The sequence below is a fragment of the Prinia subflava genome, chromosome 12 (assembly GCF_021018805.1).
Source record: "Prinia subflava isolate CZ2003 ecotype Zambia chromosome 12, Cam_Psub_1.2, whole genome shotgun sequence".
Classification (NCBI taxonomy): domain Eukaryota; kingdom Metazoa; phylum Chordata; class Aves; order Passeriformes; family Cisticolidae; genus Prinia; species Prinia subflava.
In genome coordinates this window covers 22,360,603-22,382,141 of record NC_086258.1, presented here as the reverse complement: position 1 = coordinate 22,382,141, position 21,539 = coordinate 22,360,603, and positions in this window count along the sequence as shown.

Genomic DNA, 21,539 nt, shown 5'->3' with positions numbered 1-21,539 from the left:
GCAGGGGAACAAAGGGGTGGTTCAGGATAAGGGGTCACCAAAGGTAAGGATTGCGTGGAGCTGGTGGGAGATAACTGGGAATCCTGGAACACCTGGGAAAAGAGGCCCATGCAAATTCCCTCTTCCCCTTTTCAGCTGACCTGTCACCTGCCATGCCATGGGAAGGGCTCACACTCGTGTGGTAGCCCTGGGGTGTCACTAAATGTGCCTGGGTGAGGCAGGAAACAATAGCACAGTGGGGAAAGGATGGGAGCCAAGGTATGGAGAGGACAAAAGCCTGAGGGTGCAGGAGAAGGCTGGAGGAAGGGCTGGGTGGGTGCTGAGATCAGTCCCACAGGGAGGGCCTGGTATGTGACAAGTCCTGGGGCTCTGCACCCTGGGAACATCCCTTTTGTTAATTAGGGCTTGCAGTAGGAAATTGGGAACATATTTTTATGTTGGCATGTCTGCAAGGCTGGGGGCCCCTCAGCCCTGTCCACACCTGGCTGTCTCCCTGCCCTGCCCAAAGGTGCTGCTCCCACACCTTTCCTTCGATCTGCAGAGGGTAAACGGAGGGGTCAGACATCTGCTCCAACTAAATATTAAGGGAGAATATTGAATGCCCCAGACTTCCCATGTGTTGGCTGAAAAGAATAGTGCCAGTGGGAAAAGGTTTGGCCGCACCTCCAAGGGCTGCATTTAGGGACACAAAAATAACCCCAAACCCCCAAACCCAACACCCTTAAGCTGCCTGTGTGCAGGGAGGATTTAAACATGACCTCAGCTGCCTGAGGCACACAAGCTGTTCTTGGGGAAAAGGTGTGCGGTTGAGCAAACCTCAGAGAAGTCAGGATTTGAAGCAATGGGCCATCAGCTGAAGACCATAAAAACTTTCCATTTAAGGCATTTTCAAACCAGACTCATTTTAGCCAAGGGAAATGGCCATTCTGATGATATTCTGAGGGTTTTCTGTCAAAGCAAAAATCTTTCATGTCTTTGACAGCTGAGAAATGGAACATGCCAACCAGTCAGAGGGAAAATACTGCAAACCCCATTAGTTTTGACCATGCAGCTAATTCTCTTCTATTTGAATTGCCAAAGAATTGCTTGAAATGTTTAACTTGTCAGCTGCCAAACCCCAGAAATATTTGGTCTCTGATGTTTAGATGAATCTCAATATTTTATTTACAATTTATCAAATTTTATTCCCCAGAAACTGTCTTAATGTCATCTACTCTGAATTAAGCTGGGGTGCCTGCATCTGCTTGAGACTGTTAAGGCTTTGATGTTTATTATTTGCAGAGGACAGCAGCTGCCAGGGACCAGACCCTTCCCTAAACCCTGGCACTCCGTAAAGGCAGAAGTTGCAAACATGACTTTGTTCAGGGTGAAAATCAGAATAACAGTGGCTCTTTCAGGTGAGAAGGCCTGGAAGGACACAGTCTTGGACAAGTGCTGAGGGGTTTGGAGCAGAGAGCCCCCCTGGCAGGCTGGCAGCCTGAGCATGTTGGCTGAACATGAGGACGGGTTGGTGATTTTCAGACAAAGAAAACCACTGACTGCTGCTGTCAGGCCAAAAGAAAAATAATCTACATCAAATGAAATGTCACCAGTAAGAGCTAGGGGGTGGATTTGCAGCACAGACACAGTGCTGAGAGACCCTGGATCCACCCCACAGACCAAAGCAGGCAAAAGGCAGAGCTGGATTTACCCCTAGAGCCCAGAAGGTGCCCGTGGGCACAGCCTTAGGTCTCTTCTGCTATTCAAGCATAAGACCTTGAAAAACAAACACAGAGCAGTGGCTGTTCAGTCTGGAACAGAGAAAAATCCATGGAGAGCTCAGAGCCCCTTCCAGAGCCTAAAGGGGCTCCAAGAGAGCTGGAGAGGGACTTGGGACAAGGGATGGAGAGACAGGACACAGGGAATGGCTTTAAGCGGAAGGCGAGTAGATTTAGATTGGATATTAGAGAGAAATTGTTCCCTGTGAGGATGGGCAGGCCCTGGCACAGGTTCCCAGAGCAGCTGTGGCTGCCCCTGGATCCCTGGCAGTGCCCAAGGCCAGGTTGGACACTGGGCCAGGTTGGACACTGGGCCAGGTTGGAGCACCTGGGACAGTGGGAGATGTCCCTGCCATGGCAGGGGTGGCACTGGGTGGGCTTTAAGGTCCCTTCCAACCCAAACTATTCCATGATTCCATGGATGAAATCTTCTCAAGTTTTGCCAGACAGCTAAATCCCCGTGACTGGTTCCTCTGCAGTGAAAACCCAAGTGTTCTCCTTGCATGTAGCCCTGCCCAGCAGAGCCCAGCTGTGCTCCTGCCCCAGGGCCCTGGGGTGGGCAGGAGCCTTCCCTGCCTGGGGACAGGGCCGCCTTGGGCAGGTGCGGAGCCCAGGGCCCCGCTGCTGGCCCTGGAAAGGCAGAGGATGGTTCTGTGTGGTGGCAGGAGCTGCAGCAGTGTCCTGGCCTGTCCCACATGCACGACCAGCCCAGCCCCAGCAGCTGCTGAGGCCAACAGGAGCTGAGCCCAGGGCTCCAGGAGCTGGGAGCTGCCCCAGCTCATGCAGGAATGTGGTGGGAAGCCAAGGACTTGTCAGGCTCTCTCCCACCGCAGGTATGCCAGGAACTCCATAAAAATGTGATTGTGTCTCAGCTGCTGGTGATTATATCCCTCTTTCCTGGGCTGTGGAATACGGGTGGTGGATATAAGGGGGAATATAATTTCTGCCCAGGGCTGACGTCCCCCTGGCCTTTCTCAAACAATAACAGGCTAAATATAAAGAGACAGAAGCCGTTACTTGGTTCTTCAACCAGTGCCAAGGAAAATGAATAATTAAGAGCATATTACTTGCAATGAATTTCTACAGATGCTTTTAAGTTAGGACCCACTGAGATCATTTTTGAAATTCATCATTTCCCCTTCATCTATCATATGGAGTTCATACACCAGCCTAATATGTTATAGCAGCTACTGTTTAGATCTGAGTTTAAAAAAAGGCAGGCTTTGGGTTTCTGTTACAAGCCAGAAAAGAGCCTGGGCGTAAGGGAATGAGGCAGTTAATGTGTTCTGTCTGTGTTTTACCTGCCTGCAACTCCACAGCCCCACAGCCAGCAAAGAACACTTGGGGAACTGCAGTGCAAGCTGCCAGAAATGTGTCCTGAGGAGAGAAAGGGTGGAAGCCTCCCCAGAAATGTTCCTTACCCTGACTGCTCTCAAATGTGAAGGTGCTGGGGAGCAGCTGCTCCCAAGGGAGCACCCAGAGACTGAGAGTTCAACTGATTGGTTTGTCTCCTCTCTCTCTCTCTCTCTCTCTCTCTCCCTTTTTTTTTTTTTCTTTTCTTTTTTTTTTTTTTTTTTTTTTTGGACGGGGTTGGCAGGGGGAGAATCTCAGTGGAAATTCAGTAAGGTTTTTAAAACAACTGGCCAACTGACACCACTCTCTTCTGAGGCCCAGAGAAGGTTAGAACGGGCAGCAAAGCTGCCTGGCCACGGAGGGAGAGCATCCCTGTGCCTTTTCTGCAGTAAGAGCAAGCTGTGGCACACCAGTGTAGCAGCCTGGAAAAGGGTTTGATGGCTGGGGAACCCCAGGGGACCTTGTTTAGAGAAGGGTTGCAATCTTTGGGGCCACCCATTTGGAACCAACACAGAATTAATTTCTCAGGGGAAGAAAGTAGTGCTGTATATTAAGGAAAAACCTCCCACCCTCTGCCCCCTTGCACTAATTGCATGGCCAGAGGAGGATTTGGGAGGCATCTGTCTGGTGTGGGGAGCTTTGTGATGGGGAGCAGCAGTGACAGCAAAGGCCCAGCCTTGGGATGCATTTCCTGAGCTTATTCACCAGGGAAGGGACCTGATCACAAAACTTCCAGAGAAGGGTCTGAAACCAAGAGGCAAAAATACAGCAAGGTTTAGTGGCTGCCCGTCAAATGTTAAGCAAAACTGTCTGGAAGGAAGTACAAGTTCCAATCCTGGCTGAAGAGCTGCAAATTCCGAACTCCTGGCTGTCCCTACACTTGTTCAGTCCCACATGAGCACCTTAACACAGACAGGATTTGTGGGAATCTCGGACCTGAATTATGCAGGAGGTCAGGCCGGGCCACCCGTGGGGACTGCTCTGCCTTTGCACAGTGGGGTTTTGAGAAAGGCCCCCAGTTAGGTTCATCCCAAATGTGAGAACCCAGCTGTGATGTCTCCAATCAGTGACATAAGCACAAGGCAAAGAGGCAGGAGTCAGGGGCAGCACAGAGCCCTGGGCTGCACCTCTGTGCAGCTGCTCACCGTTCATGAAATGCAGCAGGAGCACAGGGAGGTTTGGGAAGGAAGGGCCTTTCAGCTCCCTGCATGCCTTCTCCAACCCACACACATCCCCAGACCCCTGAGAGTGTGGAAAAGCACTGCAGGAAGTGCCAAAAGGAGAGAAAAGTGCCTCTTCTCAGTCAGTTCAGCAGCCCCTGGTGACTGGCACTGTGGGGCTATTCCAAGCAGGGAACTGCTGTTAATTCCTTTGAGGAATTTCCCTGGATAATTCCCCTGCAGTGCTGAGGGTACAGAGCCAGTGTTAGTAGAAGCCACAGAAAGCTGTGAAGTTACAGTGGATTTGGGAAATGTCAGTACAAGATCTGGGCTACAACATTTTCATGGGACCCCAAAATCCCTGCAAAGTTTTCCCTTTGAAGTCTTCCACAAGGTTAATGACAAAAACACTCTGCTACTGGGATTTGTCCTTCCAAATGGACTCAGCTTACAGAATGGAGGGAGAAGATTAAAAATTACAGCAGGCCTTCCAAAACAGCAATAAAACTGTGCCAAATTCCATTTGTTTTCAGTTGAAGAAACATTTGTGGAGCACCATAGGTGACCACCAGGCATCTCCCCCTCGTGGCTGCTTTTTGGCACCTTCCTTACAGCAGCCACATATTTCATGGATCTGTGAGTCCAGCAGGCCTCATGAATCAAAGATTTCTCATGAATCAATGTCTTTCTGGAAAACACAAATCCATTAAACCCCAAATGATTTGTCTAAAACATTTCCCCTCTGAGTGAGCTCTTGTGGAAGTTCCCTTCCTTCTGTTCAGCTCCATCTTCCTTTCCTCTCCTTTCAGCCCTGGGAGGAGCCCTGATCTACAGGGATGCTTCCCAGCTACAGTGGGTAGGTCTAACCTACAATTGTTATTTAGGAGGAGAGATTTAGTTTAGATATTAGGAAGAAATTATTCCCTGCGAGGGTGGGCAGGCCCTGGCACAGGGTGCCCAGAGCAGCTGTGGCTGCCCCTGGATCCCTGGCAGTGCCCAAGGCCAGGTTGGAGCAGTCTGGGACAGTGGAAGGTGTCCCTGCCATGGCAGGGGTGGCACTGGATGGGATTTAAGGTCCCTTCCAAACCAAAGCACACTGGGATTCTGTGATTCTGTTTTTTGCCCTAATCCTAAAGAGAACTTCCCATGCCAGAGGCTGGAGAAGAAACAGGCGTGTCCTGCTCACACTGGTAAGAGCAGGGGACTGAAAGGGACATCTGTGCCTGAGACCAGCTTGGTGCTGTTTCAGATGCTCATCTCCCTGTAGCTCAGTTTTTCCTGATGAAAATAAAGTTGAAAACAAGGAGAACATCAGCCAAATTCTCCTGCAGCCTGAACTGCACTGAAGATTTTGCTCTTCCCATCCCACAAACATCCCAGGTATTGCCCATGCCCAGGAGGGATGAGCACATGGCACAGCCTCTCAGGAAGCTGAGCTTAGCACAGAGGATTAACCGTCTCCTCACCCCAGTGACAGCGGATCCGTGGATCTCGTCCTGCCCCAGCATCAGCAGGGGAAGGAGGGAACCCAAACCCTTTGCTGATCAGATAGCCCCAACCCCCCGAGCACGGCACAGCCGGGGTTAAACCACACTGCTCAGCTCCAACTGTTACAATTGTTTTTGCCTTTTTTTTCCCACCCCAAAGCAACTTCATAATAAATAAGGTCTTAAATTGAAATTATTCTTCAGAGGAAGGAATTTCCACTGGGCACATTGGGCACACAGGAGCAGGATTTGCAGGCACTCTGTGGCTCCCATCCCAGAGGCGTCAACCACACGCCCAGCACCAAGGCAATTTTATATTTCTGTTTGAATATTCCTACAAGTGCCACTCCTGAGCTGATTTAACACCACGACTGTGGTGTCTAATAGCTCTCCAGTGATTAATAACAGCCATTCGTTCAAAGCTAACAGCCCCAGTGTGACAGTAACAGATAAATTAGCAACATTAAAAATATGCTAAGGAAAACATTTATGTACTGGCTGAGTGTAGTGTGGGATGGTAACACACAGCAGTTGTGCCAATAACAATCTATTAATGAGGAGGGCTGGATGTTTAAGCCATTTTTGCCCTGTTCTCCCATAATCATTCTGACATGGTTCATATTTAGCCTGATGAGCTGGGCCAGTTCCTCTGGACACAAATGTTTTTATGTGCTCAGGCAGGAATATTGCAAGCAGATGGTGGGAGGAGCAAGAAGAAGGTGGAACATTGTTCCCTCTCAGTTCCCTTTGTCACAGAGCAGCCAATGTGCCAAATATTATCTGGGCATAAATTACAGGGCTGTTTCCCAAATCACATCCCCAGCTTTGGATGGCATGCAAAACATTTTGATCGTGCCAATTAGAATTCTTCTGTTCAACAGGTCCCAAGATGTTCCTCCTGCCTGCCAGGAGGCACAGCACACATTCCTGTCCCCAGGGGTGACCAGCAGCCGTGAAGAGGAGATGAGCCCTTTCCCAGCCATATTCCAGCCTGCAGAAAAGCTGTTGAACTGAAGCTTTGATGGGAGCCTGGAGCTGAGGCACATCCTCAGAGCAATCTGACACATCTCCACTTGTTCCATGTGGAAATAATCCCAGGACACCACAGCACCCATTTTACAGAAATCCCAACCCAGCTGCAAAATGCAGCCTTTTGTCATGACCAAACCCATCAGACTGTGGTGTTTCATTCAGCTGTTGAGGTAAGAAGGTCCTTTTGCTGAAATCCCACATTGCAGTGCCAAGCCCCCGTAGAAATCTGCCTGTTACTAGGATGGATTGGCTTTTATTCCTTTTGTTTCCACCACTGGTATTCAGGGACAGGCCATGAGACAGAACCATCAACAGCTTCATTGTACAAATGGTTCCCAGCAGGTGAGAGATGCTGCTGCTTGCCTTGGGCCTGGTGCAAACAGAAATCGGTGCAATATTTCTCAGCAAGTCTTGCAAGGTAAGCGGAAAACTTGAAATTTAGGACTAGGCAGTGGAAAAACTTGAACACAGTCCAGCCCCTGCTGCCAGCTCTGCACAGACAGGCCCCAAGCACTGCTCCTGCAGTCTGAGGGGAAATCTCCCTGGGCTGTGCTGCTCTGGGGGGCTCTGCAGAGGGGCTCCCAGGCCAGGCCAGGCTCAGCACAGCCCAGCGGGTGGAAATGGCATGTGGAGCCCGTGCTGACAGACACTTGAGCTCATTGTTTTATAGGGCTCAGCCTCCCCTCGACAAGGATGCTCAGCAACTCCTCATCTCTCTTGTCAGGGGTAATGGACCAGTGTGATTAGAGCTGTTTCATTACCCTAAACCACTTCCAAGTTGTGTCTTGCTTTGAGGTGTTTGTTTAAACACTCCCATGTTCCATTTGGAAACGTTCTTTGAAAAAAAACCCAAACGCTTTTCAACCATAAGCTTCCCATTTTGCTGATAATTACTTCCTTAGTTCAAACAAACAAACAAACAAATAAACAACTTTAGGGGAAAATTTCCCACTCCCTTTTTCCTGGGATGTTGTCCTCCCTGGGTCTCCGGTGGTTTTTGCAAGGGGAGGGTTCAGGGTGGGCTGGGAGGAGCCCATCCCGAGCCACCTGCTTCCTCCCCATCCCCGAGTGAGCTCACGGGACAGGCATCCCCTGGAGCATGGCCTCACAGCTTAACAGCTCCTTGGCTCTGGCTTGTGGGAAAATGTGAGCGTTTCCCTCTGCTCCGGAGGTGAAAAATCACAGTTCTGTCTTCCCAGGAACCAAAGCCACCCCGAGGACTTACCCAGGGAGCAGCGTGGTCTGGTGAACAGGGAGACAAAGGCTTTCCCCTGCTTTTGCTGGGATTTATAGGGGAACTCCTAATCCCAGCCCTCATTTCCCCCCTGGTCTCAATAGAAGCTCCATCACCAAGACTTTGCAGCCTTGCCCTGCATAACACCTCGGGTGTGAGTGGTTGTCAGGACCTGTTCCAAGGGTGTGACACAAGAGTGTGACATCCCAACTCCCTCCTGAGTTCCCTGGTGTGAAATGGGATGTGCTGCCCCACAGACACCAGGCTTTGGACAGGGAGTGGGGCACTGCAGCCTTTTTAGACACTCCCTCATACAAGCAGGAGAAACAAAGGTGAAAGGCTCTGGTTTGAGGCAGAAAAAGGCCAGGAGATGTAATTCCCTAAGGAGAGAGGACAGGACCCATAACCCAAACACAGATGCCTGTGCTGTAGGGCTGAACAGCATCAGTGCTGTGAGCACGGTTGGACAGTTCTTCTTCCCAATTACATGACTCCAAGTCTCTTTGAAACCAGTGATTCTGAGCCTGGTTTTCATCTGGGGCTTCTGCCCAGACACAGCCCAGCATGCCCAGACATGGCACACCTGCTGTGTGCCAGGGTTTGCCCTCTTCCATCAGCTCTGCCTCTGCCTCCCCTTCCCAGCGCTGAATGGGCCTGGTGATTCAGCAGCTCTTCCTGTCATCCACAGCCGCCGGCTGCCCCCACATTTCACCCCACCCTGGGCCTTTGCCTGCAGGAGAAATGTGTCAAGGTTTTTTGGTTGAGAGCTCCAGCCTGGCAGTGCATCCCTGCAGGTCTGGAGCTGCCGGGAGCTCTGACACATCTTCCCAAAACCTTTCAGGGATTAACATGGGCACCAAGTGTGGGATGAGGCTGTTTGTTTGCCCTGGCAGATCTGTAGGAAGGGCAGCTGTGATCAAAAGGATTTGGAGGGGGTATAGCAGTAGTCAGAGAACCCTCTCCAGATTTAGTGGACATGAGGAACTGTGCTGAAACTTGGCAGCTTGGCTCTGCTTTGAAGGCAGGAGCTGTGGCTTGTTCCCAAACAAGCAGGGGCAGACACAGCTCCAGATGCAGATGGTGCATAAATAACCCATTGCTGTTGCTGACCATGGATTTAGCTGACCAGTGTTGGGAAGGATCCCTGGAAGCTACCACAGTGCAGGTGAGACAGAGAGGGGCTCAGGTGAGAGTCTCACCTGGCTCTCACTGCCTGGTCCTGCTCTGCCTTTATTTTGCCACTGGCCAGAAGCTGTGACCCACAATGCTGCTGCTGAGACAAGAACTCCAGATTTCATTCATTCAAGCCAAATCTCAACCTGGCCAAGAAAGCACAGAGCAAAGCAGATCAGACTGATCAATCACTTGGATTGGCTTTCCCATTTCTTACCAGCAGCAAAAGCCTTAATAAATATCAACTACAGGAGCTTTCTGACACTGCTGGAGAAGTTTCCCAGGTTTCTGGTGGTGCAGAAGTTAACTGGAAGCCAAGGCAGATGCTGGAGGAATGGAGAGGGCCACAGGGATCTGAGCCACAGCCAAGTGTGCACAAACCACCCAGAGACTCGTGATGTGCAGGAAGGAGACGAAAGGGAATAACTAAAAAGGCTGGAAAAAGCAGCCCAGGGAATTGCTTGGTGGCATTGGAGGGCAATAAACCCCAAACTGTGCTCTTCAGACCCAAGTTAACTCTTCATTGCAAAGGAGATGGAGACAAAATTCTCCTGCCGTCAGGAGAAGCCTGTCCTTGAACGCAGAGCCCATCAGCAGTGAGTTGAAGTCCCTGTGAACAGCCCGTCTCAGTCCCTCTGGAAGCAGCTGAACCCAAGCTCAGGCTCAAAGCACATCTGTGTGCAAGAGGCTAGAGTGGGTTTTAGGCCAGACAGCTCAGGCTGAAGCCCACTGGCCAAAATACAAGGGAGCTGTGAGGGCTTGCAGAGCTCAAGCACACACCTGGACAAGGGCTGTGCCCCACAAAGCTGGGCTGGAGGAGCCTCTGCTGCAGCATTCCCACCCTCCCTCCTCCTGCTCCACACACAGGCGTTGGACACGGCTGAGCAGCAAGTGCCCAGGTATTTCCTGGAGCATTATTAGGCAGGAAATCTGCCTCTCTGAGCCGTGCTGCTCATGTTGCAGACCTTTGCCCCCGTGGTGTGAACGCTGCACGTTCCCTGTTTCCCTGTCGCTCCAGCCCCGCATGGGAGTTGGTGTGGGATGCTTATTCTGGCTTCTTTCAGACCACGACTCATTTGCAAGAGCCCAACTGTCATCACATTTATTTTTCTTCCTCCTGCTTCCCTTGGCCTGGCGGGCTGGGCAGGGCTGGTATTTGAGCCCAGATGTGCCACGGGATGACGCAGAAGCATCGATATTTTCCCTTGGAACGGATGTGTTTTTGTGCCATCGCCAGCTCGTCGCAGTCCAGGTTGTTTAAGGGCTTGGGAGAGAAGAAAAGCCCTGATGGAAACAAAGGAGGAAAGAAATGCTTGGGTGCAGTGGTCAGGGGGAGATGATTTGGGTTTAACAGGACTGATAACGATGCAAAAATGGAGTGGATGAAAAGTGACTCCCCTGGCTTCACTGCTGATAAATCTCTTGACTTGCTGGGAATGGCTCAGGCAGCAAATCCGACAGAGGCATGTTCCTTGCAGCTGGATTGGAAAGGCATTGCTTCCACAAGGCTCTGCAGGGATGGGGCCTGATCCTGCCAAAACACGTTCATGTGCTGAGCTGGGAGCTCATGACGGCCCCGCAGGGCCTCAGGCCCCAAGACAGAGGTGGCACCTTGCAGCAGGGAGAGAAGGTGGGAGGCTCGGGGAAGCTTTGGAATTCCGGTAGCCCAGCAATCACAAACTTTATAAAGACGATTTCCTGTTCCAGGATTGATGGATTGGTCAGAATAAAGGCAGAGAAAGCCGGTCCTGAAGAGCCCTCAGGGTCACAGTCACACCACACCTGGTCTGGGGTGACAGCAGTTTGGTCCTGCCATGGCAAGGCATAGCTCTGCTGGTCCGGTGTAGACACACTGGCATTCCTCCTGCCCCGGGGAATTTATGCCATCAAGAGAGAATCACAGGATTATGGAATGGGTTGGACGGAACCTTAAAGGTCATTTAATTCAAACCCCAGGGTGCTCAGAGGCATTCAAGGTTTTCCCCGTGCCTCGGTTTCCCCTTTGGGAGGTAAGAACAGCAATACCCACTGGTTTCTAGCAGATCCCAGTGAGCACTGTGTGATGTTCATGTGTTTTTGTGGTTGGTGCAGTGTTGGCATGTGCTGGTGCAAGCTGCAGAAAAGCAGCTTTGCTGTAATTATTAAAGCAAAGCCCTGTGACCAAGAACAGCTTTGACAGAGCTGTATAAGATGCTCTGGAGAAAGGAATTGATGTCCATGTAACTCAGCTCTGCTAGGGCTGCAAGGGGAGCTCCCCTGATTCCCAATGTGGTCCAAATACCACAACTCACCCACAGGAACTCATAACACAAGATTTTAATCAACAATTGATTTTTTTCTCTGCCATGTCATTTTGCTTAAGTCCAGTTTAACCTTCTGGACCAAAGAAATGGAAATGAGAAAAGCAAAGTTTCCTCTTTGAATTAGCGGCTTATACCTGATTCACCAAAATATGTATTGAAATCCAGTAATTTTCATCATAAAACTGCAGGGAGGGAAGTGGGAAGGACTTAGGAATATAACTCCTCAAGCATTTTAACCCAAAACTTCATCTCACTTCCAATGGAATAAAAGAAACTATTGACCATTGGATGGCTCCACTTTATAATCAATCCAGAACGGGGCTTTGAATATTCATTTGCTGGTTTTGCTTCCCACAGTTCTCTTGCTTGAGTGGAAATGCACAGAGAGGATTTCTGTGCTGGTTTGCAGAGCCTTCCCAAGGTACCTTCTGAAACCCAGGAGGCAGCACTGGATGGAAAATCCCTGCTCCAGGCTGCTCCCCCTTGTCCCAGACCAGGACTGACTGGGTATAACCCATTCCTGGCCAAAGAGAAGAAAATCCCCCAATGCCAGTGGCTTTGATTCCCAGCTGCTCATCCAAACATGTCTTTCCATGGGCCCAGGCTGGAACACATCCCCAGCAGTTTCTTTTTTGTGTGGCAAGAAAAAACCACCAATTTTCAACTCATGCAAATGAGGAACAAGATCCTTGTACAAAATAAACAGACAACTCATTTTTCACCTGTAATGGTTTCTTTGCCACATTAATAAAAATATGGTGTGTATTATGGTTAATGAATATGTAAATGAGATATGATTAATAACTCATTTAGAGGGAAATGGGAAGATCCATTTACCTTCTGTAATTTCTCTGTTTGGTGCCTGTGAGGGTGGGGAGGCCCTGGCACAGGGTGACCAGAGAGGCTGCGGCTGCCCCTGGATCCTTGGAGGTGTCCAGAGGGTGACAGGCAGGTGACAGAGCCAGCCCTCTCTGAGCTCCTGGGCTTGCTGTGGTGTCCCTAGCTCAGGGACAGCAGGACAGGTCCCAGGGGGAGGGCAGAAGGAAGACTCAAGATTTCAGCTCCAAACCTTCCACCCAGTCCCCGGAAGGAGCCTGTTCCTCCCTCCCAGCCCAGCCACCCTCCTTTGGCCCCCCTGACAGCAGGGACAGGAGTGTCCCCTGCGCTCCCAGCAGCCCTCCTGCCCAACAGCCATCAAAGGGTCCAACACAGTCCCTGGAGATAAAGAACTGGAGATCCCTTGGGTTGCTTAGCCCAAGTGGTTTTGAGTGTCTGGTGGTTTGTTCCATGCCCAGTATTGATGTTCCCAAAGAGATGAAAAGTCCAAAGACTTTGGGCATGGTCTGGAGCTCAATATAGGCAATATTCTTTCTGCTATTTTGTTGTTTTGTCAGGAATTTTTTGTCAGGGACCCAATTTTGTCAAAGGGACCCACTTCAGGGGTAGGAGCTGGAAGGACAATGGGCACAGGGTGGGGTGCACAGGTTGGGAAGCAAGCAGGTAAATGCACAGAGGTGATGGGAATCTTCTCCTGGAGCATGATTGAAGGTTCTTAGAGACACAGCAATGCAACAACTTGTGGGGACAGCCCTTCCCAGGCAGCTCCATTCATAATGGAGGAGCTTCAGGAGAAGTCAGCTGCCAGGAGTCCCTGCTCCTGTGCCTCTGGCAAAGGAAGCGAGCGCCACAAGCACAGAAGGAAAACAGGGTTTTGTGCATCCCTTTCAAGGGGATTCCCTTTGAGGGGCAAAAATTAATTGTGATCAATGAGTGGAACTCTGAGCTGCAGCCTGGTTCAGCACTGTGCCACAGCTCCTCACCCACAAGTGCTTTCCTTGCAGACCCATGCTCCTGCACGCTCGGAGGGTTTTGGTTGGAGCCAGCAGGAGCGGGGCTCCCCTGGGTGATCCCTTGCACCCTGCAGGGTCACGGATCCTAGCAGATATCCCCAAATTCCTGGGTGAGCCCAGACAGGCAGAAACTCAGCATCAGAGCTGGCTGTGCACTCCCCATCCAAATGGAAATTTGGCTGGAGACGTGTCACTGGAAATTACAATTTTTGCAGGAAAAAAAAACCCCAACAAAACTGTGATCAATCATTTGTTCCAATTTTCATTAAAAGCAAGAATTTTCCTTAAAGTAAATGTTGGTTACAGAAAAGCAGCTGTTTGTTTTGTTTTCTGTAACCAAAACCAGAAGGTTGCTCTTTAAAACGTTTTTGAAAAGCAGCTGTTTCGGTCAGCAAAGCAAAAACAAAAGGAAACTGTCGCAACGACTAAAATAAATGTTTTCCTCAGAACTTCCAAGAATATGAAGGGAAGACACGACTCGATTGTAGTGCCCTGGCTCTGCTGCAGATGCCTGAGTGTTTGCTGCCTGCAGCATCGCAGCCCCTTCCTGCTCGGGGGCGCTCAGCAGGACGGGACTATGGCTCTGCAGAGCAAAACCCTGCCCGTGGCTCTGCAGAGCAAAACCCTGCCTGTGACTGTCCAGAGAAAACCCACACCAGGACAGTGCCTGGATAGTGCAGAAATTCGTCTGGAATTGGTTTCCCAGAGCAGCTCGTTGGAATTGCTGCTGGGGCAGGAGGGCCCTGGCTCTGGGTACAGCCAGGGGACACTCCCTGGGGACGGGGCCCTGCCACAGCCACGGGATCCCCTCAGAGCAAGTCCTCATCTCCCCCACCTGGAGCACAGCTCTGCTTGTCCCAGCATCTTTCCAAGGCTGATGGAGTTGGTCAGGTCACTCTGAGAAACTTTCATTCACCTGTGGCTTACTTGGAGACTTCAGCCACTTAGAAAAAGGAAAGGGCAAAGAGGGAAGGGGATGGGAGAAAGGGGAAAAATTGGAAGGGAGAGGAGAGGAGAGGAGAGGAGAGGAGAGGAGAGAGAGAGGAGAGGAGAGGAGGAGAGGAAGAGGAGAGGAGAGGAGAGGAGAGGAGAGGAGAGGAGAGAGAGGAGAGGAGAGGAGAGGAGAGGAGAGGAGAGGAGAGGAGAGGAGAGGAGAGAGAGGAGAGGAGAGGAGAGGAGAGGAGAGGAGAGGAGAGGAGAGAGAGGAGAGGAGAGGAGAGAGGAGAGGAGAGGAGAGGAGAGGAGAGGAGAGGAAGAGGAGAGGAGAGGATCAAGATGTCTCTGTGGTTCTTAGGCTATTTATTGATTTTTCGATTTGGAGCAAACAAAGTGTCATTCAAAACCCAAACTCTTCCTCCTTAATGCGCCTTCACTGAATCAAGTTCTACAGCACTCAGTTAACACATAAATAATTAAAACATTTCCAGTTAAATGTTCTGTCCATAAGAAGACCTCAATGTGTGAAGTTCAGGGCATTAATTCATACCCAGTTTTCTTAATGGACCTCGACCTTCGGCCTCGTATCTGGCACAATGAAGTGGGAATTAATCCACCATATTTCACGGGCTGTCAGCTCATCCCGACCCCCATGGAGCACAGTCCCCCAGAGGTCACCTGGCTCTGTGGGGACAGCAGCTGTGGGTGCTGTCAGCTTTGGAAAGGTTTAGGGTCTGCTGCATGGGGTGGCCCAAGGCTCCAGCAGCACCAGGCTAAGCCTGGCACCACCTTCCCTGCAGCCCTGGGGCTTTACTAACTCATCTCCAGGGAATACAGCTTTGGCATCCCCCTGTGGGGGAAAGTTGCCATCAGCCTCCCAGTGCGTAGGCAGGAGCTTTGCCCAATGCCTCAGCCAGGGCAGCCCCACGTGCCAGGAGAGGGCTGGGGAAGCAGCAGGGGAGAGCAGCAGGTACCCCTCTGTGCACTGGGCCGTGGCCGTCAGCACAGCATGTCAGCATAGCTCCTGATCCCTCAGCCCCTAAAATCCCTGCCCCATGCAGGACACTGGTGCTGTGGTCCTCCCCAGGCTGCAGCTTTGCTCAGACTCGCTGCAGGGAGGCTGCAAAGGAAAAGATGCAAATTCTATTACCCATCCCTCAAGGTTTGCCCTGTTAAAAATCAGATTTGGGCTTGGAACATGTCTGTGCTCCTGCACTTTGAGATGAGCTTTAATTAAGAGGTAAAATTATTAAAGCTGCGAGTTATTATAGCCTGAGGACCCCGACCCAGTGATATGAAGCAGATGGTCCTGGGGCAAGCAAGCTCCCTTTAATAAAGAAGCGTTTGCAATTCATGAGCATTAATTATGTCCACTTCTCTCATTTTAAAATGTTCTGCTTGTCAGTCCTGGTATTGTGTGCAGAGCAAGCATGATGAATTAGGCAAACCCCTTCTGGTTCAAGACATATTCTTTGTGTGGTGAAAATTAAAAGTATTATCTCCCAGAAGATGGAGCGATTAGAATATTTAAGCACTTGGGGATCCCCACCCCTTCTCCCCACTGCCCCAGCTCCCTTGTTCAGGTTTTGGTGGGCACTGCTGGGATCCAGCCATCCCAGGAGGCAGAAGGGGAAGCACCACTCCAGCCCTAGGATGCTGTGACTGGGGGCACTGGGGGTGGCCCAAACAGCTGCTGAGCGGGACTCCAGTGCCACCAGGGCAGTCCTTACCCTCCTGCTTCACCCCTGCCACCCCATCTATTATTACAGTAACACTGGACACCAGAACACAAAGGAAGAGGGAAATGCTTGGTGCCACTGAATTCCCTGGTTTGGGTAGAGCAGCAGGATGCTCATCGAGAGCACTGCCCATCCATGTGAAGCTCAAAACCAAGGCACAAGTGGCTGGTGACCCTGACACCCCAGGAAATCCTGCAAATACATGGCAAGATGCCAGTCTGACTTATCCTTGTCATTTGCTTCCTCTCCTCATGTCTTTTCCCTCTGAGCACTTGAAGAATTCACTAAGACTACTTAAAACAACCAATAATTCTTCCCACCAGCCTCAGCAAGGAGAAATTCTTTTTGCTGCTCTGATTCACAGCTAAAACCTGTGTACCTTGCATTTCCTAGGTACAAATCCAGGTTTTCCATGCAGGGGAGCCTCACACCATGCCTGCTGTTTCAGGATAACCCTGTGTGACCTGGGAGTGAGGGTCGCCTGCCCTGTCTGTAATCCCCTCACCCACTGTACACCATGGCTGGTGATTTCACACCCTTTGCTTTCATAGAGATTTATTGGCTTTTCCTTCTGCCCTGGGTTAAACCCCAGCATGGTACTGCTGGATTTTTCCAGGCATCAGTCAGAGAGGTCCAGGACAGGACGAAATCTGTGCAAGGTCCCCACAGAGTCCGAGCAAGGGCTGAGCACCAGGCTCTGGCAGGACACAAGTCCACTCTGCAAATGGGCCAGTTCATCCCAAAAACCAATCCCTCAGGCTGTGCCGGCCAGGCTGAGCACAGTCTGAGCTGGTCTGTGTTGAAGTGAATCCTCAGCCACAAAGTTGCTGCTTTAAAGTAAAAATGCTCCTGCCTGGCAATCCTTACATGGAATAAGCAAAACCAAATGCCTGGGTTTGGCTTCATTCATCCAGCCCGGGGAGGAAGAGGAGGAGGATGCTCTGGATGCTTGTTCAGTGCAGGGATGACTCGGTCTCTGACTGCCCCAGAGTCAGAGACAGCTGTGTTCCCATCAGGGCTGCCAGGGACACGGCCAGCCCGGGATGCTCAGCTCCACTCCCGGCTCTCAGCACGGGAGCTGCTGGTGCTGCGGGGACCTACCGCCCCCTCCTGCACGTTCCCGGGGATCGGGGATTCGCTCTCTGCCTCCCAGCTCCGGGGAGGTTAGTCTTGCTCCACGATTTAATTTGGCCATGATTTATTTATAGCCACGCTCATAAAACATGCAGCCCCTTCTGAAGGCTGTGTGCACATGAGCGCTTGCGGGGACCGAAATCGCTGCCTCGTGCCCCCCAGGACAGCCCTGGGGTGACACTGCCAGGCTGCCTGGGGAACATCCTCCCCCCGACCAGGACAGTCAGTCAGTATTGCCAGCGCATTTCATGCTCCTGTTCCCATCCCTTCCCTGGGCGAGCCCTTCTGGTCCCTCCCTACCAGGGGAGCACAGGTGGTGCCACCAGCTGAGCTCAGAGCCCTTCGCACACTGCTGCCACCGTATAGAGGATGTTTCAGCACAATGACAGCTGTCCCAAGGGCGCCCTGAGGTTTGCTCTGAGACCCTTCAGGAGGAGCAGCAGGGGGCCCTGCTGTGGGTTAGTGAACCCCAAATGGTGGTGGCGGCTCAGGGGGATTCAGGCAGGCCTTCGGGGCAGGGGAGGGAAGCAGAAATATTTTCTTGCACAGGTGTGGTGTCATTTGCGTATGCAAATCTCTTCTTGCACAGGTGTAGTGTAATTTCCATATGCAAATACTCCTGGACTTCCCTTGAGCCTGCCCAACCTGCGAGGTCACCACGTGTGGCTCTCCCAGCCCGACAGGGCCAGAGGACCCTCAAATCCCCCTCACACCCCCAAAATCCCCACCACGACCTGTGCTGCGCCAATAAACACCAGCATAGCTCATGGCAAAGGCAGCTTGATCCTTCAGTGCTGGGGGGGGCACACCAAGGGCTGGGTGAGCCTTTGGGAACCCCCTGAGGAGCTGTCACACTGTCAGGGTGCTGGAAACCCCCCCTGAGGAGCTGCCCACCTTACAGAGCTGTCACAGCCCTGGGACACTGGGAAAGGCCACCCTGGGTCTGTGACAGCCCTGGGACATCGAGAAAGCCCACCCTGGGTCTGACACAGCCCTGGGACATCAAGAAAGCCCACCCTGAAGGGCTGTCAGTGTGGGCTCAGGAGCCTCCTGCCCCTTGGCTGAGCTGGGGTAAGGAGCAGCCCCAGCTCCCCCAGCAGGGCCGGGGCTCTGGGGCAGGGCTGGGACGCCCCTGGGCTCAGGGTGGCTCTCATTAAAGGGGAATAAGAGAGAAGAAGAAGCAGAATTAGATACTGAGCACAAGGAAGGGGAGGTGGAAAGTAATTCATTATCCCAGCCCGTTAAAGCCTCCCCATCCCTTCGGAGTGGGGAATCCTGCCCTGCACAGGGCAGATGGGATCCCCCCAATTCCCCCTCAGGTGCTTCACGGTCAATTAGAGGCGAGGGGAGCAAAGGACAGGGGTTAAAGATTATGCCAAGGGCTAGGCCAGGGACACAGTGGGGGCTCCTCTGCTCATCTACATCACAGACACTAATTTGGTTTAATTTACTTCAAAGGCTTTCCTGGGGGCTGTGGCGCATGCCGGGTTCAGATCTATTCCTCTCAGAAGGGGTTTGAAAGGGGACAGGGGCCTTTCTCTTGAAAGCAGCCCAGGGACAGAGCTTTGGGGTTTGATTTTCGTTTTTAATTTTTTTTTACAAGGGCTGCCTCCAAAGGCAGATAAGAGGGAGCCCTGGGAAATGAAAGCTGAAAAAGTGGATATGAAAGGAGACATGACCAACAAAGGCTGTAATAAAGCGGTTAAAGGACTTTAAAATAAAGCCTCTCCCCACCCAGTGCCTGCAGAGGAGCAATAAAAGCATCCTGCAAAGTGCCAGCCGAAGATTCCTTCTGGAAAGCTCACCCTTGGGGAAAGCTAAATATGTTAAATTACCCCCCAGGAAGCAAATAAACCAGAGACAACACGGAGCTTTTATCCTTTCATCAGCCCGGGGGAAGTGGCTTGTTAATGCTGGGAGCTTAGGGAGGCTGGAAAGGCAAGAGCAGCCTTGGCTGTGGGGTGACAGCAGAGGATGGATCCCATGACCAGCTCCCCCCTGGGCTGCGGGTGAGCCCGGGAGCTCTGCTGGCTCCCGGCCCATCCCTGGGGCAGCCACAGCTCCCCGACCCATCCCTGGGGCAGCCACAGCTCCCCCAGCCCATCCTGGGGCAGCCACAGCTCCCCCAGCCCATCCTGGGGCAGCCACAGCTCCCCCAGCCCAGCTCTGGGGCAGTCACAGCTCCCCAGCCCATCCCAGGGGCAGGCGAGGCCAGACCCTGCAGGGCTGAGGGGCTGCCCAGAGCTGCTCTGGCACAATGCACCCATGCAGGACACCGCTGCAGGACACCGCTGCAGGACACGGCCCTGCCTGCTCCTGGCTGTCTGCAGCACCCGAGCCCCGGCCTGGGGACAGGCTCACCAGCACAGTCACAGCCCGGGATGGTGTGGCTGCTCCTGCCCACAGGGACACCAGCACCTGGAGCTCCTTTAGGACCTGCAAGGGGCTCTGAGCTCTCCCTGGAGCCTTCTCCAGGTGAGCACCCCCAGCTCTCCCAGCCTGGCTCCAGACGGGCTCCAGTCCCCAGAGCATCTCCATGGCCTCCTCTGGCCGGCTCCAGCAGCTCCAGGTCCCTCCTGTGCTGAGCCCGGGACTGGGGCAGCTCTGCAGGTGGGCTCTCACCTGAGCACAGGAGCAGAGGGAAGCCCTTGCCCAGGCTTGGCTGCTGCAGCCTGTCCTGGGGCCGAGCCGTGTCCTGCCCATATCTCATATCCCACATCCCACATCCCACATCCCACATCCCATATCCCATATCCCACATCCCGGGTCCTGCCCGTACCCCAGGCATCCTGCCCCTATCCCACATCCCGGGTCCTGCCCATTCTCCACATCCCGGGTCCTGCCCGTACCCCATATCCTGCCCCTATCCCACATCCCGGGTCTCTCGGGGCAAGGCTCGGCCCCGCCGCTCCCGGAGCGCTCTGGGTCCCGGTTCGCGGGCCGGGGCCGCCCCCGCCCGGCCGGGAGCGGGGCTGGAGCCGCAGCCGTGCCCGGGCACACACGGGTTTAATTCCCACTGTAATTTTTCAATTTACAAGGCAGTAAAGGAAAGAGGGAGATGAGATTTGCTCAGCGCATTTTCCAGGAGTATTTACTGCTGAGAACGCTGCAAAAGCCATTTAAACAATAGCTTTTATGACACAACACACATTAAAGAAACTTCCCTAGTATTTTTTTCACCCCTCTGCCATTTCGTGTCGTCCTGCTGCTGTGTTCAGCTCACTGCTTTATGGGCTGTTTGGATTTTAATTGGGCTGTAGCCCCAGGGAGCACTGAAATTTGGAGACGCATTTAGCTCTGAGAGTGCTCACAGCTGATCAGGCAGAAAGGCTGGGTCCTGCTTTAATGCCTTCTGTCCCTTTGGGAGCTGGGGGAGCTGTGTGGGGAGCACAGCACAAGGGGTGGGGATGAACCTGCAGCCTGGCTGCTGCTGCTGCCCACATCCCTTGTGCAGAGGGATTCCTGGGCAGGGATCAGAGCATGGGTGCTGTGCCCGGGGGATGCAGAAAGGGCAGACTGAGCTCTGGGATGTTCCCTAGCAGGGAGTGTTGGGGACTCTCCACACCTGGAGGTATTCAAGGCTTGGTGAAACAAAGCCCAGCCCAGCCTAGAGCTGGTGGCAAACACATCCAAGCAGCAGATGGGAATAAAGACCTCTGGAGCATCTTGTGGTTTTATTATAAACTTTAACTCTTTAGCACTTTAACTCAGCCATTCCCAGTGGGCAGTAAGTGATGCCTTGGGAGGGAAGCCAGCTCTCCATGCTGCCAAACATGGCCTGGGAGCTGCATCCCATCTCCCACCATCTGACCACAGGGACAGCAGCCAGGCTGGGAGAGCTGGGGTGCTCACCTGGAGAAGGGAAGGCTCTGGGGAGAGCTCAGAGCCCTGAGCCCCTTGCAGGGCCTAAAGGGGCTCCATGAGAGCTGGAGAGGGACTTAGGACAAAGGCCTGGAGTGACAGAACAAGGGGAACGGCTTTGACATGCAGAGGGCAGGGTTAGATTGGATACTGGACAGGAATTGTTCCCTGTGAGGAAGATGAGGCCCTAACACAGGTGCTCAGAGCAGCTGTGGCTGCCCCTGGATCCCTGGCAGTGCCCAAGGTCAGGTTGGACACTGGGGCTTGGAGCAGCCTGGGACAGTGGAAGGTGTCCCTGCCATGGCAGGGTGGAACGGGATGAGCTGCAAGGCCCGTCCAACCCAAACCACTCTGGGAGTCCAGAGCTCTGCCAGGCCCTGCTCTGTCCCCGCTGTCCCTTCCCCTTCCCGTGTTCCCTCCACTTCCCGTGTCCCCTCCCCGGCCGTGTCCCCTCCCTGCGTCCCCAGGCCAGGCGGGGCTCGGGGGTCCCGCGGCCGCCGCTCCGCTCGCAGCCACCGGA